Source organism: Peromyscus maniculatus, chromosome 21 (genome assembly GCF_049852395.1).
Source record: "Peromyscus maniculatus bairdii isolate BWxNUB_F1_BW_parent chromosome 21, HU_Pman_BW_mat_3.1, whole genome shotgun sequence".
NCBI lineage: Eukaryota > Metazoa > Chordata > Mammalia > Rodentia > Cricetidae > Peromyscus > Peromyscus maniculatus.
In genome coordinates, this window is record NC_134872.1 from 33,291,892 (window position 1) to 33,307,771 (window position 15,880).

General features: G+C 46.0%; 1 protein-coding gene and 1 pseudogene across 1 annotated transcript in view; one reads left to right on the forward strand and one right to left on the reverse strand.

The window, feature by feature from the left end:
* Gpr45 (G protein-coupled receptor 45) overlaps positions 1-15,880 on the reverse strand; it is a 92,499-nt gene that overhangs the window by 14,455 nt on the left and 62,164 nt on the right. The gene's annotated exons all lie outside the window — the stretch shown is intronic.
* Positions 4,982-5,350, forward strand: LOC102911728 (NHP2-like protein 1 pseudogene; annotated as a pseudogene).

The following is a 15,880-nucleotide window of genomic DNA, read 5'->3' on the forward strand; positions in this document are numbered from 1 at the left end:
GTGCCCTCAGGGCGAGAGTCGACCCAGCTAATTTTGTAACTTGTGAAAGAGAGTTATGTAAGGGGTTTTCCACTCCTAGCAAGAAACGGGGTACAAGAGGTGCTGCTGCTTGTTTCAAGGAGACCAGGCTCCATCCCAAGCTGGAAGCCAAGACTGGCAGTGCTATACACACTGTGCTGGTGTTTAGAGGCATGAAGGATGCAAGAGAGTGAAGGGACCTTGTATTCTTCCTCCAGAGTTTGAGAGAGCTGCAGCTGAGGCCAGGCAGTGTTTGTCAGGAGAGCACCTGTGTGAAGGCCCTGAGAAGGCTGAAAGCCCCGAGAGGAGAGGCCATTGTGAGAAGCTGTGAAACTGAAGCCCCCAAGATACTGGAGACGCCAGAACCGTGGGATATATGCTGAGAAGAGTGGATAGGAGTGGAACCAGCCTCTGTGTGAGGTGCGTGTGTGTGTGTGTGTGTGTGTGTGTGTGTGAGAGAGAGAGAGAGAGAGAGAGAGAGAAAGAGAGAGAGAGAGAGAGAGAGAGAGAGAGAGAGAGAGAGAGAGAGAGAGAGAGAGAGGAGACAGAGACAGAGAGGAGTTGCAATCTGAGAGGCTGGAAGGGTGCAGTCATTAGACATGGACATTAGACATGGAGCTACAGGGTTTGGAGTTTGCCCTGCTCATTTTCAGTTTTGCTTTTGTCCAGCATTTCCTCACTGTGCTCCCATTCCTTTTGGACTAGAAATATGTATTTTATGCCATTGTATGTTGGAAGTATGTAATTTCATTTTTTTTTTAATTTTATTTTACAAGGGATTATAATTAAAAGATTGCCCTGAGTCCTGAAGAGATTTTGGACTTTGGACTTTCAAAAAGTGTTGAGACTAAGAAAGACTGTGGGGACTTCAGAAGTTGGACTAAATGTATTTTGCATTATGATACGACTGTAAGACTATGGGAGCCAGGGCATGTGATGTGGTGGTTTGAATGAGAACTTCCCTGTCTCAGTTAGGTTTCTATTGCTGTGAAGAGACACCATGATGATGGCCACTCTTATAAAGAAAACATTTGACTGAGGTGGCTCACTTACTGTTTCAGAGGTTCAGTCCATTGTCATCATGACAGGGAGCATGGCATTGTCCAGGCAGACATGGTGCTGGAGCTTGCAGGCAACAGGAAGTTGACTGTCACACTGAGAGAAGCTTGAGCAAAAGAGACTTCAAAGCCCACCCCCACAGTGACACCCTTCCTCCAACAAGGCCGCACCTCCCGTTGGTGCCACTCCCTTGGGAGGCCATTTTCTTTCAAACCACCAAAATCCCCAGTAGGGTCAAATGTTTGAATACTTGGTCCTTAGTTAGTGGCCTTGTCTGGGGAGGCTGTGGAACCTTTAGGAAGTGAATCTTTGCTAGGGGACGTGAATCACTGGGAACAGACTTTGAGTATTTAAGGCCTCATGCCCCTCCCAGTTTTCTCTATGCTTCTTGCTTCTGTTTGAAGATATGATCTCTTAGCTTCCTGCTTTGGCCATCATGCCTGCCCTGTCATGATGTGTCAGGGACAAGGGCAGAATCTCTAGTTAGTGGAAAATACAGACCCCCCTGCCCCATAAGAAAGAAAACTAGATCATCTTACAGTCAGGTTGCCTAGCAACAGGACATTGAGTCAGAGCCCTTGACCCTTTCACCCTGTAAACATCCTATACAAACATCCTGCTAGCTTGCCCCACCTTATGCAGATAACAGCTTCTTGCTCCCCCCACCCTGCAGGAACTATATAAACCTTTCTGGAAGAAAATAAAGCTGCACCTTGATCAGAATCTAGACTTGCTGTATTTTCCTTTGTATCTCCTGTCCCTACATTCCCTCCTTGGGGTGGTTGAGAACCCGTTGTAGCCCTGCAGGCAGAGCAATGATGGACCTGTATCTCTCTGGAATCATAAGTCAAAATAACTCTCCCTAAAGATGTTATTGTACATGGTATTTTTCTCACAGCACTAGAAAAGTAGCTCAGAGGAAGGAACCAGAGTCACTATGTCCCCTTTAAGGATAAACTCCCAATGACCTAACTAACTTCCTCCCACCAGGCCTCATGTCTGAAAATTTATACTGCCTCCCCTACCAAAGCAACATGATTTTGTGAATAAAATCTTCATTGCATGAACCTTAGGGGGACATTTAAGAGCCAAACTACAACAAGACCTATTATCTCTCAAGAGTAAAATCTGCTAGCTACAAAAAAAGCAACAATAATAAAAAAACCCTATAACTTGAAGCTGGATCCATAGGAGACACAGGGTGGATGGAGCTGGGATTTGTTCAGCTTTTGGTACTTCTCCACTTTCTTTGGGTAAGGACCAGACAGAAGATGATGTTGCCCAGCATCATAGAGTCACTGACCACAGGGGTTGTCATGTTGTTGCCATGCTGATAGGATTGATGCCTCAGGCATCAATGGCTCCGAGGCCACAGACGAAGTGACCCATCCCAATAACCAACTGAAATCATTCATCAAACCCCCACTGACACAAACTCTAATGACAAAAGTGTGGTGGTAATCTAATTGTACTGAAATATTATTTTGATTGTATGTTAATAAATAAAGTTGTCTGGGGGTCAGAGCTATTAGAGCCATAGCAAGAGTGTGGCGGTGGTGGCACACGCCTTTAATCCCATAGATATCTGTGTGTTCAGGGTCAGAGCTATTAGAGCCATAGCAAGAGTGTGGCGGTGGTGGCACACGCCTTTAATCCCATAAGATCTCTGTGTGTTCAGGGATACAGTCAGCATTGGAGACATATGCCTTTAAGACCTAGGGGGCTGTACATTCAGACAGTGACGAGTCAGTCATGTGTTTGGGTTTACAACCAATGAGAAGGCAGAACAACATACTATAAAAAAACGAACCGACAGGAAGTAGGTCTCTTTTCGCGAAGCTGGGACAGCAGGAGGAAGGGTGAGATTTTAGCTCTGACCTCTCGGCTTTCTCTTTTACATTGTTTCTGTGTTTCTTATTTAATAAGACGGTTGGTTACATCTATACAAAAGAAGCAGCAGTAACATCTCACATTTGTATAAGACTTTCAAATAGACAAAATGTTGCAGAAATGAGTTCTTCCTTCCTTCCCATAGCCCATAATGACATACAGTTATCCCTTAAGGCCCACAGGCACTATTTCAAGAATTCCAAATTCTCTGAGTGCTCAAGTCCCTCTATGAAATGGCACCATCCTCTTCACACAGAGCCTGCATGTGTCGTCCCCCATACATTCAAATGACATAGAATATTGAATGCAGTGTAAGCCTGTACAAATGGTGTTATGCAGTATTGTTTAGGGAACTGTTACAAGACCCATGTGCATAGTCAGTATGGATGGATTTTTTTAATGGTATCTTTTTGGCATTGTTGGGGACTAAGCTTTGCATGCACTGAGTGAGGCTTCAAGCACTGATAGTCTAACCATCCCTATATGTAGGATATTTTCAATCTGCATTTGGTTGCCTCTAAGAGGTGGAATCTGCAGATACAGGTGGCTCCACTGTCTTAATATCCCCATTTATACATGCGGAACCTTGATATCCCCGTTTATACATGCGGAACCACTTTTTTGATACTCGTGGAAGGCAGAGAAATCAAGTCACATCTTCATTTGTTGAGATGGTGTGGTGGCTTGAAAGAGAGTGACACTAACGTGAGGTGAGGCCTTGTTGGAGGAAGTGTGTCACTGTGGAGGTGGGCCTTGAAGCATCCACTGTCTCTGACCACTTTCTTGCCTGTGAAAGATGAAGAACTCTCAGCTCCCTCTCCAAGCACCATGTCTGCCTGCAAGCTGCCATGTCCCACCTTGATGACAATGGACTGAGCTTCCAAAAATGCAAACCACCCCAATTAAATGTTTTTCCTTTATAAGAGTTGCCGTGGTCATGGTGTCTCTTCACAGCAATAGAAACCCTAACTAAGACAGATGGGGTCTTGCTCTGTAGCCCAGGCTGGCCTTGAAGTCATGACCCTCCTGCCTTAGCCTGTAGAGTAATGGGATTATAGTCATGTGTCCTGCTTCAGAACTTAGTTTTAATCATTCTCCTCTTTTCTCCCTCCCGATGTCTTGGGAAAGACTCAGTCAGGACACCCACTCTGTCCGTGTACAATGTGAGCTTCATTATGTGGACAAATGTACCCCTGCAGTTTCAGCTGATGACCAATCCATCGTCCGGCTGGCTGTACTTGCTCTAGTTCTGAGAAAAAAAAAAACCCATTAGTTCTTCAAGGCTTCTAACAAGCCCAAACTCACCTGGAGGATATTCACACAATATCTATTTCCTGCATCTCCCTGTTGCCACCTTTCTTCGGGGGGAGACAGCGCATGATTCCCTAAGGGTTAGCAGCTTCCAAGTGGAGCCCTGAGAATTTGATCTGTGAATTTCACGATTAAAAGCTAACATTTTCACTCTGGCTCAACTCATCTAGGGGTCTTGTAGCTAAGAAGGGGTTTTTAAGTCCACGAACCAGGTATGAAGATTCTGCTGCAGGCACGAAGCATATGGCGCCAGTTTAAAAATGGATGTAGCTTGATATTTTAACAAAATCTGAGACAATTAGCACATTTTCAAGATGCTAAAAAAAAAAAAAGGTCTGCCAATGTTGAGTTTCTCCAGCTAGACCATGTGACATCCCAAGCAGCCTGGCCCAGGGGCTTAGGGGACAGCTAGGCTCATGCTGGAGTCAAACCAGACACTGACGTCTCAAACTTCTCGGAGCTGCTTTGTGAAAAAAAATTTTTCTTCCCTCCAAAACCACACCTGCGTCACCCTTCTTCCTTTTACCTGGTTTTCTCAGAAACTAATTTTAAACTTCTTTTGTGCCTCTGTGAGTTTCCTAACATTTTATGCCATAATTCCAGAGAAAAGAAAACCAGACCAAAATACCCACCTAAGTCTAAGTTTTAAAAATACGGTTTTCCGGTTCTCGGATGGCTGAGAGGCCAGAGCACCACAGCCAGGATGGAGGCTGATGTGAATCCAAAGGCCCATCCCCTCCCAGGTGCCCACCTCACTGAGAAGCTGCTGGGCCTTGTTCAGCAGTCATGTGACTACAAGCAACTTTAGAAGGGAGCCAGTGAAGCCACCAAAACCCTCAACAGGGGCATCTCTGAGTTTACCATGATGGCAGCAGACGCTGAACCCTTGGGGATCATCCTGCACCTCCCACTGCTGTGAGAAGACAAGAATGTCCCCCATGTATTTGTGTACTCCAAGCAAGCCCTAGGACCAGCCTGTGCCATCGCCTGTTCTGTTACCATCAAAGATGGCTCTCAGCTAAAGCAGCAGATCCAGTTCATCCAGCAGCCTATTCAAAGGCTCTTGGTGTAGGCCTGCGGCCTCTGACCTTTCCTGTCGACTAGCACCCTACTTGTGTATCATGTGGTCTGTTAGCACTTAGTGTTTGCAGCCAGTTTCTATTATAAATATTGTTTAAAAAAATACGTTTTTCCACTTGTAATGTGAAGAAGGAGACATACAGTTTTTGGATATATGATATGCTATACATTAAGCATTTTCCCATTGTAAGTTTATGAATTGATGCTTTGTACCCATTTAAACTGTTGTGCTACTGGGATCAACTTTGAGAGCAGTCCTCCTACCCTAGGAAAAAAAATCCCTTATGCCTGTTTACAGCCCCCTGATTTAGTTCTTAAAAGTGCTTTCAACTAATCTTCAAAAAAAAAAAAAAAAGAGGGATTGATATAACCTTGACAATTCTAACAGTGGGCCTGGTAATCCTAGCCACTCCTCACCGATCCTGTACACCCGCTCCTATGCCTGGGATACATGGAAGTGAGCTGCTAAAAGACCATCTTGACTGAGGTCATAGCAGGCCTGTGTCTTGTCCTGGTATTCACGATCCAGACCTAGTAAGTCTTATGGGGCAGGGAGCAAGGCGTGTTACATTGTTTTCTCACTTGACATCACTAAAATACCAGCTGCCAATGAATCTATGAAATAGAGGAGGCGAAGGAACAAGGTAAGTACCAGGTTCCTGGCTCTGCTTCTCAAACTGTAACCTAGAACGAACTCCTGACTCTTCGGCCTCAGTTTCTCCTTTTGTAAAATGGGAGTAGAGTACCTACCTACTATACCTTTTGTGAAAATCAAATGTTTGGAAAAGCCCCCTACAAGGCATGAGGCACTAGGGAAAGGTAGGGAGGGGTCTTCATCAGGACAGAAGTAAGGTCAGTCCCATAGTACATGATATGCCAAATCTGGTGGGTGGGGTAGATCTAAACTAACTGTTGGCATGTGGTTCCTCAGGGATGGTGTCCTATACTCTTCTGAGGCATTGTGCTTCTTATTATAGTCTGATTTAGAGTAAGATGCTTGATGCCTCATAAGAGCTCATTATCTCATTGATCTCATCACCCTTGGCACCTAAGTCTCAGAAGGATGCACAGCCTTGCACAGTGCATCAGAACCTCCTCACTTGGGCCATCCCTAAGTGTCACCAGGGTGGGCTTCTGCAGCAGACCCTCCTGTATCCAGAATTTCACTACTTTTAGAAAGGAAGAAAGAAACTTGGATTTAGGTTCTAAGTTTCTAAGATTCTGGGTAAGATGCTAATTTATTGATGTGTTTAACCAGTATTTCCTGAGCAATGGCTGTGGGCAGGCCCAGGGACAGGATGATGAACTCTGTCTTTTAGGGATTTATAAAAATTGGTGGCTTTTCTCCGGATGTAGTCTGGAGATGAGCTGCATAAAGGCGACAGGGAAACAGGACACAGTAGCATGTTCCTTTAATCCTAGCACTCAGAGACAGAGGCAGGTGGGTCTCTGTGGGTTTGAGGCCAGCCTGGTCTACATAATGAGTTCCAGGCTGGGTACCATAGTGAGACCCTGCCTTAAGAAAGAAAAGTAAATGATGGGGTCTATGGTGGTTTGAATGAGAATGTCCCCTATAACCGCAGGCATTTGAATACTTGGTCCCCACTGGTGTCACTGTTTGGGGAAGTTTTGGTGGTGCAGCCTTGCTGGAAGGAGTAGGTGCATTACTGGGGCAGGCTTTGGGATTAAACAGCCACCAGCCACTTCCAGTTCTCCCGTTCTGCTTTGCACTTGTGGTAGAGGATGCTCCCGGTTTCCTGTTCCTGCCATCTGCTGCCAGGTGTCCCCCACCACGATGGACTCTAGCCTTCTGGACCCCTGAGTCAAAGGAAATTCTTTCTCCTACAAGTTGCCTTGGTTACGGTGTTTTATTACAGCAGCAGAAAAGTGACTGATACAGGGATCCATGAAAACTCACTGCATTAATGTACTTGTCTGGGGGCCAAGAGTTCGCTCACAGGGGATTCCTGGTGTCTCCAGCCTTGAGACCAGCAGTGGATGGCAGGAGACCATCACAGAGTTGAGAGGCAGGCCAGACTCTGCTAAAGAGTAGAAAAGCTGCCTCATACTGCAAGGAGGATTTATCTACAATGAAAAGGATCTGTGCCAGAATCCTGACAACATTAAGACGTAGGTCAAGGATGTCACCTCTGTGGCTGCCCTGGGGTGCCAGGGTGGGAGGTAATGGAGGTGGGAGGCAGTAGGGGTAGGAGGCAGTAGGGGTGGGAGGCAGTAGGTGTGGGGTGGTGACACATGTCTCACCTGCACTAAGACCTACCTATGTGCCTAGTTCATCCGTGGTTCCTTTATTTTTTTCTTAAGACCTGAGTTTTCAAAGCATTTTCAGGCTCATAAAATTAATATTAAAAGCAGTAGCCCAAGATCTCCCAACTTCCCTTTCACATTGCGTGGCGTGTGCTCCTGATAGTCTGAAGGAGGAGGTGACAGCTGCTAATGACAAAGAATGACTTACTGTTGAGGTGTCTGTCCTCCCCAGTCATCCAGACACGTCCCAGCTAGGGGAAAACACCACCCCAGATTCTGTTTCCTGATCTGCTGAGGTGTGAGGAACTCTACCACACAATCCCCCTACCCGACACTCAGCCGCCTTCTCAGGCCTTCTTTGCCCAGATGAACTAAAATCCCCTGAAGCTAAAACGATGAGCCACAATAAATCTTTCCTCCATGAAGTCACCTCTGTCACCGTAAAGAAGAGCAACTAGCATAGTAGTTCAAAGAAATATCGAAAGACATTTTATAAAATAGAGAAAAAAATTTAGAAGTCGATCAATCTTGGTGCTAGTGATGTAACTCAGGGGTAAAGCACTTGCCTAGTATGTGGAGACCCTGTGTTCTAACCCCAGCGTGGAAAAACAAAACTAAAAATAAAAAACAAATCAGTGTTAAGGATGCATCTTGAATATGTAGCTTCCATGTATTCTACTACTGCTGTGACGCTTTTATTATTATTTATTATTATTATTTATTATTATTATTATTATTATTATTATTTTACTATGGTTTTAGGAAACCTTTCATCTTCTCTGGCAGCTTGGTCCACAGGAAGAAAGTGGGGAGCATGCTAAAGACTGGGGGTGGGGCAAACTGGGTGCCTGTTAGAAGAGCACCTCCCTGTCTGTACTTCCAGGCCCAACCTGAGTGATTCTTATGTAATTTGCATGTAAGAATCTCCTGAAGGCCTGTGTGTTACATGATCCCCAGGGTGGTGCTATTGGGAGTTGGTAGAAACCTTCCTTAGAGGTGGGAAATAATGGAGGGGTGTCTTACGTTATTTGGTGCATGCTTTGGAAGGCGATTCTTGGGCCTTCTCTTGTCTCTGTCTTTTCCTTTTTTTGCTTACCATGCAGAAGTGGTTTTGTTCCTATACCCACTCCTACCACAGCATGTCGCCTCACCACAGGCGTTAAAGCAGCCGAATCAGTCACCCATGCACTGATACCACCAAGACGGGGGCCAGCATCAACCTCTTCTCTTAACGGCAATTGTTGCAAATATCTGTTGTCATAGAGAAGGCTGGCTAACATCATTTCCAAGCCTCCTGATGACAGAGAACCCCTGGCCTGCATGATTGCCACATTCCTTCCATCTGGGGAACCTGTAGCCTATGCTGATTGGACACTAGACACTCCAGTTCTCAGACCGAGCAGCACAGTGATGGGGGTGGGGGCAAATGGGGGGGGGAATTCTTTTCATGAAGAAAGGGTAAACACCGGTGCACAGGGAAGTCAATAGAGCAGTGGTTCTCAACCTGTGAGTCACAACCCCTGTTTTGGACCAAATGACCTTTTCACAGGGATCGCCTAGGACCACCAGAAAACACAGATATTTACATTATGTTTCATAACAATAGCAAAATCACAGTTATGAGGTACCAACAAAAATAATCTTTTGTTTTTGTTTGTTTGTTTGTTTGGTTTGGTTTGGTTTTTCAAGACAGGGTTTCTCTGTGTAGCTTTGAAGCCTGTCCTGGAACTTGCTCCCTAGACGAGGCTGGCCTCGAACTCACAGAGATCTGCCCGCCTCTGCCTCCTGAGTGCTGGGACTAAAGGTGTGTGCCACCACCACCAGGCAACAAAAATAATCTTATGGTTGGGGGTCACCACGACATGAGGGACTATATTAAAGGGTTGCTGCATTAGGAAGGTTGAGAACCACAGCCCTACAGCCTTGTGGCCACATAACGCATGCCCTCCCTCAGATGATGTAACTGGTGATGTAGCAAAGGCAAGGGCAGGCATGGAGGCCTCATTATGCCTGAAGGAAGAGCAAGGCTGTGTTTCACAATATGAGCATGCCCCTTTGGTCTGTAAACACCATGCACTTCATTTACACCAGATTTACAGAGTATTTTTGTCTCCTATCTTTTGTTTTGCATCTTTACAGTCCCAGCCTTCACTTTTACTCACCAGTCCCTCCATCATTCATTCAGAGCAATACCCAGCCCTGCAAGCTCCATCCGCTGAAAGTGCCCTGTGCTGGCTACCATTTTTAATCTTCTATGCCTTGTTCTTATTCCATGTGTTCTACACCTTAAATCCACCAATCTTCACAATTACCCGCAATATTCAGGCCCGTGCTTTGGAGCAATGAGATGCACCAATGGGCAGCATGCAGCAACACCTCGGCTTGTGTGAACACACTCTATAACGTTGACACGCACCAGTATCACTCAATGATGCATTTCTCAGGGTAAGTACTCAGTGTCAATGACGCCTGACTGCACTCTGGTATGAGAGGCCTAGGAGGAGGGAAGGGTGGGTGGATCAAGGTAGCAAATCTAAAGGAAGCTGGCAATGATGGTACTGATGCTCCAAGCAGCCACATCTGGGCCAATACCCCCATACTTTTCCATCTTATTTAACTTTTCTCCCTCATCCAGAGGGAGTGGGTCATTTCTACCTAGAGAAGGAATGGGTAACTTTCCTGTCCATGGTTGAGGGGTACTTTGGGAAGGGTTTAATACTGTCAATCCTTTTATCCTTGGGACGGGGACCTCTAGGGGGATAAACAGCCCTTAGCCTCTCCAAAACTTGGTCATGCTGTAGCACAGCTGCTGAAAAACCTACCAAAGTCTCTGATAAGACAGCCTGGTAGAGTATCCACCGTGGAGAGTGGCCACCAACCTTCTCCTGGGCACCTGGAGCTGAGAGCTGTTCTAGAGAACTGTCTACTAACGTTGAGTCAAAGATGTCTTCAGAAGACACCGTGTGGGGAGAGAGATTCTCACTGCAAAGATACCCAACCAGATCCATGGCAATTACTGCTTTTAAACTGACTGACATCACTATGGGACTCTCTTCTAAGTATCTGTGACTGTCTGTTCATAATTATCCAATTTGTCACTAAGGATCTGTGACAGTTTTTTTCATAATTGTTTAATTTGTCAAAAATATCATTTCATTGCTACGGTAAAAGACTGACTTTGAAAGTCCACTCCAGGAATCTACTATAGGGAGACAAGTGTTGATACACACAGAAATCAGCCACAGGGATATTTGTACTTCCACAGAGGGAAGTCGTAAACCCCCCAGTGAGAGCAAGGCACTGAGGGATAGGGTGGCTTGAATACTGACCTGGGCATTGGTGAGACTTTCTTTGGTCATTTTGTCTCATCTAGAACTGGGCATCCTGAGATTCCCAGGACTATGTCGGGGGTTGGGTGGAGTACTGCAGAGCCTGGATACGATGAACTTCAGCCATAGCTGACTTCATAGGCTCTTGCCGGACCACAGCCACTTGAGACTAAGAAAGAATTGTCAGCAGACATGAGCAAGCACCCCATCACCAGTTCACGCCCCCTTCTGGGCACTCGCTACAATATTGTTGCCTCTCAGGGGCATCTAACGGTTTCTGGAACTTAGTAACAATTCAGTAAATATTTACCCAGTGGATGAATTATTTCACTTCTCTCCCAACAAAATATATTTTACTAAGAAAAAAAGCAGCTAATTAAAAAAAATTTAAAAAGTAACACTTGGTCTGTATGTTTGCATTTTGCATTTCTTGAATGTGATGAATAAGAAGTGGGAAACAGTGATAGCTAGATAAAGGGAGGGAGACAGCGTGACCCCCTGTGGTATCTGTTCTGGACAGCAGCCAAATTCATTGTAAAATCAGGGCCTGGAATCTAATACCACTTCTTATCAAGAAAACCAACTTACTAATTTAAACCTAGGGCTAGAGTATTCCAATACCAGCTGCTTCAATTCCTAATAATTCCCAACATGTTTTAATTGTTCAAGCCCCTAATGACATCAAACACGTGCCTTCTTAGCATGAGGAACACATTTAGTTCAAAAAGAGTCTTGAGATGGAAACATCTGAAGTCCACAGCCAAGCCACAGGGAACACCCGCCTCCAGGTTAGCCACTCCCATGTGGGCTCCTCTGAATCCAGCCAGAAGGGGGTCATTTGCCATCGTGGGCACTCAGAAAGGTCACCCGAGACGATGTTTGACAATGAAGCCAAATACGCACCTGTTCTGTGTTAACCTCTTCCAAGCAGCATGATCTGAAGGGATTGTAGCAATGATGACCGGACATTTGCTTAGATTCAAAGATCTTTCCAGAGACAGGGAGAGTTCCAGGCTGTGCCTGCGTTTCTCATATATTCTCCCAGGCCATCATTTCTAGTCTAGTGTTCCAGAATGTTGCTCAGTCTCAGTTCTATAAGCCTCCCTCAGCAACCACCCCTTCACTTTTTTCCTTTTTATTTTTTTAACTTTTTATTGATTCTTTGGGGGTTTCGCATCATACATCCTGATCTCATTCATCTCCCTGTCCTTTTGTATCTGCTCTCTGTCCTTGCAACACCCCCCCCCATAAAATAAAAGAAAATTTAAAAGAAAAAACCTCATCGTGGAAGCTGTAGTGTGACACAGTGAGTCACACAGTATACACCTTTAGTCCATACATACATCTTAATCTCAAATGTTAAATGCAATGAGTCACTGGTCTGGTCTCGAGGCCTCTGGCTTCTGCTACACTAGTGATATCAGGCCCTTAATGGGACTCCTCTTGGATATCCTGTTGTTGCCCTATGCCATGGAGATCCTGCAGATTTAATTCTGCAGGACTTGGCCCCATCACGTGCTCCAGCAGTTCATAGATGAGGTGGATGTTGGTGTGGGTCCACTCGTAGCCCTGGTTCTGGGTCTGGGTGGTAGTCAGGCTGCTCAGCCTGCCAGTGCTCCCTCATCCTCACCACCAGGATGAGCTCTCCAGCACTGCCCTGGCTAGCTCACCCGGTACAGCAGGCAGCAAGGGGCGGGGCCAGTTCTCTTGCTGTCCATGCCCTGGGGTTGGTTCAGTTCTCCTGTGTTGCCCAAGGAGAGGTGCAGGGCCCACTCTCAAGTGCTGCTGCTTGTGAGGGGCAGGGCAAGCTTTTCTACCTGCTGCAGGTGGCAAGGAGGGAGTACAGGGGAGGGAGGGCATCTTTCCCTGGCTTACACCACCACATGGCAGACAAGGACAGGGCGGGGGTTGGGAGAGCAGGGCTAGCTCTCCCACTCTCAGGCCCTCAAGGCCGGCTCACCTGTGCCCCTGCCCCCCCCCTTTTTTAAGCTTCAAAGTCTGTGGTCATCAGTTCATGGGTAGAACAGAGCCTTCACCCCAGTGGACACCCCACTTCTGCTGCAACCTGTATTACCAACACAGTCACCCTCCTCACTCCATAGTCACACCCCTAATCAATCATCTCTTCTCAGTTATAAGAAGATAAAAATGCAATCTGCTTCTCTACATATAAATTGCCCGTGTTCATGTTTGGGGTGTGGCCATCTTGCAATTGGATTATATCCACCCACACCCAGCTCCAGGTGACCCTGGAAGCCAGTGGTTCTCAACATGTGGGTTGCCACCCCCTTCAGGGGACACATATCAGATATCCGGCATAGTAGATATTTACATTATGATTCCTAACAATAGCAAAATTACAGTTATGAAGTAGCAGTGAAATAATTTTATGGTTAGAAGTCACCATAATGTGAGAAACTGTATTAGAGTGTCATAACATTAGGGAGGTTGAGGACCACTGCCATTCACTCTGTATCAATGGCAGTATTGATCATTCTGTGAAGGAAAAGAGACCAGGTCATTTGCACATAAGTGGCTCCCTCATAATCTCAGGATCAAGTGAATTTGATCGGGAAATCAGTTTATTCAACCCTAACCAACACTTGAAAACCAGAATAAAAGCCGGGCAAGGTGGTGTATGCTGTAACCCCAGCACTGCTAAGGCTGAGATGGAGGATGGTAGTTCAAGGCCAGCCTACACTATATGGTGAGACACTGTCAGAAACAAGCAGTGTTGTGGTCGTAGCTTAGCAGTAGAACTCTTGCCTGGCATGGTCAAGGCACTAGGTCCATCTCTAAAAAAACAACTAAGCAATAAAAACAGACAACAGTTCCCCCCAAATAAAATAGGATAGAAATAACATCTTCTGTGCATTGTAGGGCCAGTGTTTGTAACTATGGTTTCATACCTCTGTGTGCCCTATGTTTAATGTAAGATGAATTTCTTACTACAGATTGCAGGGAAGACACTATCTGCCCAGTCCCCAGGCTCATGTCTCCCCATCTGCAGAATTCTCCCGGTACATGGGCTATCTCAAATACAGCTCTTGGCTCCCTATTTCCTTGACATACTCTGTTCTCTTTCCTTGAAGTCCTTTGCTGGCCGTGTGTAACCAAGCCTGGGCCTTTCTTCGTTCATGTGGAGGGATAGGTCACCTGCTACCAGTCACATGCTCACTCTCCTGCAGTTGACTGATCTTGGTCCGCTGCTGGTTTCACAACATGGGAATTAGGCCTGCGCCTTCTTACCTCTGGGGTCATGGCACAGATCAGGGGGTTCCATGTGACGCTGTGTGGAGCACACAGAGGAGTCCACTGGCAGGGAATCTTTTGGGTTCCTGATAGGCCAAACCCTGGGGATGCAGAGACACAAACATGGTAGCCTTCCTGACCTGACTTGAGGCAGGACAGACACCTGACCTCTGCAGTCCGTAAGAAAAGCATCATAGAGTTGGCACATCCTAGTGGACTCAGGGAGGCTCTTTCATACCCTAAATAAGAACCAGACAAAATCTCCAACACTCACACTTTCACCTCAGTTTCCTTGCTAGATAGTCCTTCCCTGGTTTAATCAGAACTTCATTGTTTTAGCTTGAAAAGGGGTCAACGAGTGGGACCAAGGCAGACATGGGGGGCCTTGCTAAGGTCCTAACCCAGGAGAAAGACATATGGTAAACATCAGCTATTTATGTCTCATGATGAATCCTTTTTTATATATAAAATGATGCTGGCCAGAAGAAGGGAACTGGGCATTCACATCTCTAGAGTAGGAGTTCGGGGACAGAGGGAAGAAAAGGGAAATGGAAGACAATTCTCACTTCCTCCTCGGGGCTCTGGGGTCAGCCTCTGTGAATTGCTTTGTCAGGGTACCTGGCCTTGTTGGAAGGATGAAAACAATGGAAATACGAGCTTAATTTTTAGGTAGGTTCTCAATACGGGGTGCCTATGGCTATGAAGGCAGCTGGGGACATCTCCATAATGGCTAGGAGTCAAGGAACACTGCTCTGTATGGCAGGTAAGGTATTCTTTGCCTGACCATGGGTGGAAGCAAGGTCAAGGAGCTGTCACAAACCACAGGCCATAGACTAGGTCATAGTCCTGGTTATAAGAGTGCAAAGTCAGACTGCCCGTGATCAAGGGGGTGACGGGCTTATACAAGCTGTGAAGTCCTGTAAAGTACCTTTTACATTTGTTTCATTGTATTGTCCCTTTCTGTGTGAAGTGAGCTTTTGAGTCCAATGAACACCTCCACTGAGGTAGAAGCTGTCTTCAGGCTCTGTCACTGTGAGGAAATAATTATAGGAGTGAACACGGCACACCTTATTATTTCCCGCTGGCCCTAGAGTCATCTATTTATCTGATGTGAGTGAACCCAGAGCCCCGGGCTGGAATGGTCTCTGTTTCCTGATGTGTTGGGAGATGGCAGGAAATGAAGGGCAGGCCAGGCCAGCAGGATCAGGGAAACCCAATACCCAGCATCTTTGTTCATGATAACTCGAACTCATACTTTCGAGGAAGCTAATGGAAACCATGCGAGGGAGTTTTTTCATTTCTCTAAACATTTAATGTAAACCATGTACAAAACATTCACTGGGGGCTTTTAAGAAAAGGTGGTTTGTGTTTTCAAAGATGGTCTAGGGGTCCAATTGTGCTTTTTTTTTTTTCATAAGAAATTTGGCTCTTCCCACCTTTGGGTGAGGGGTGCTCAAAGATGGGCTATGCCACACCTGATGGAGCTGCATGGCTGGGGTGAGTTATATGGAAGGAGTTAGATGTCTGGGGTGGCTTATATGGATGAAGTTGAGTGACTGCGGTGGGTTATATGGAAGGAGCTGAATGGCTAGAGTGGAATATATGTGTGTGTGTGTGTGTGTGTGTACCACTCCAGCCCGATATCAACCCTTCTCTGGTTGGTTCCCAGCCTGCTA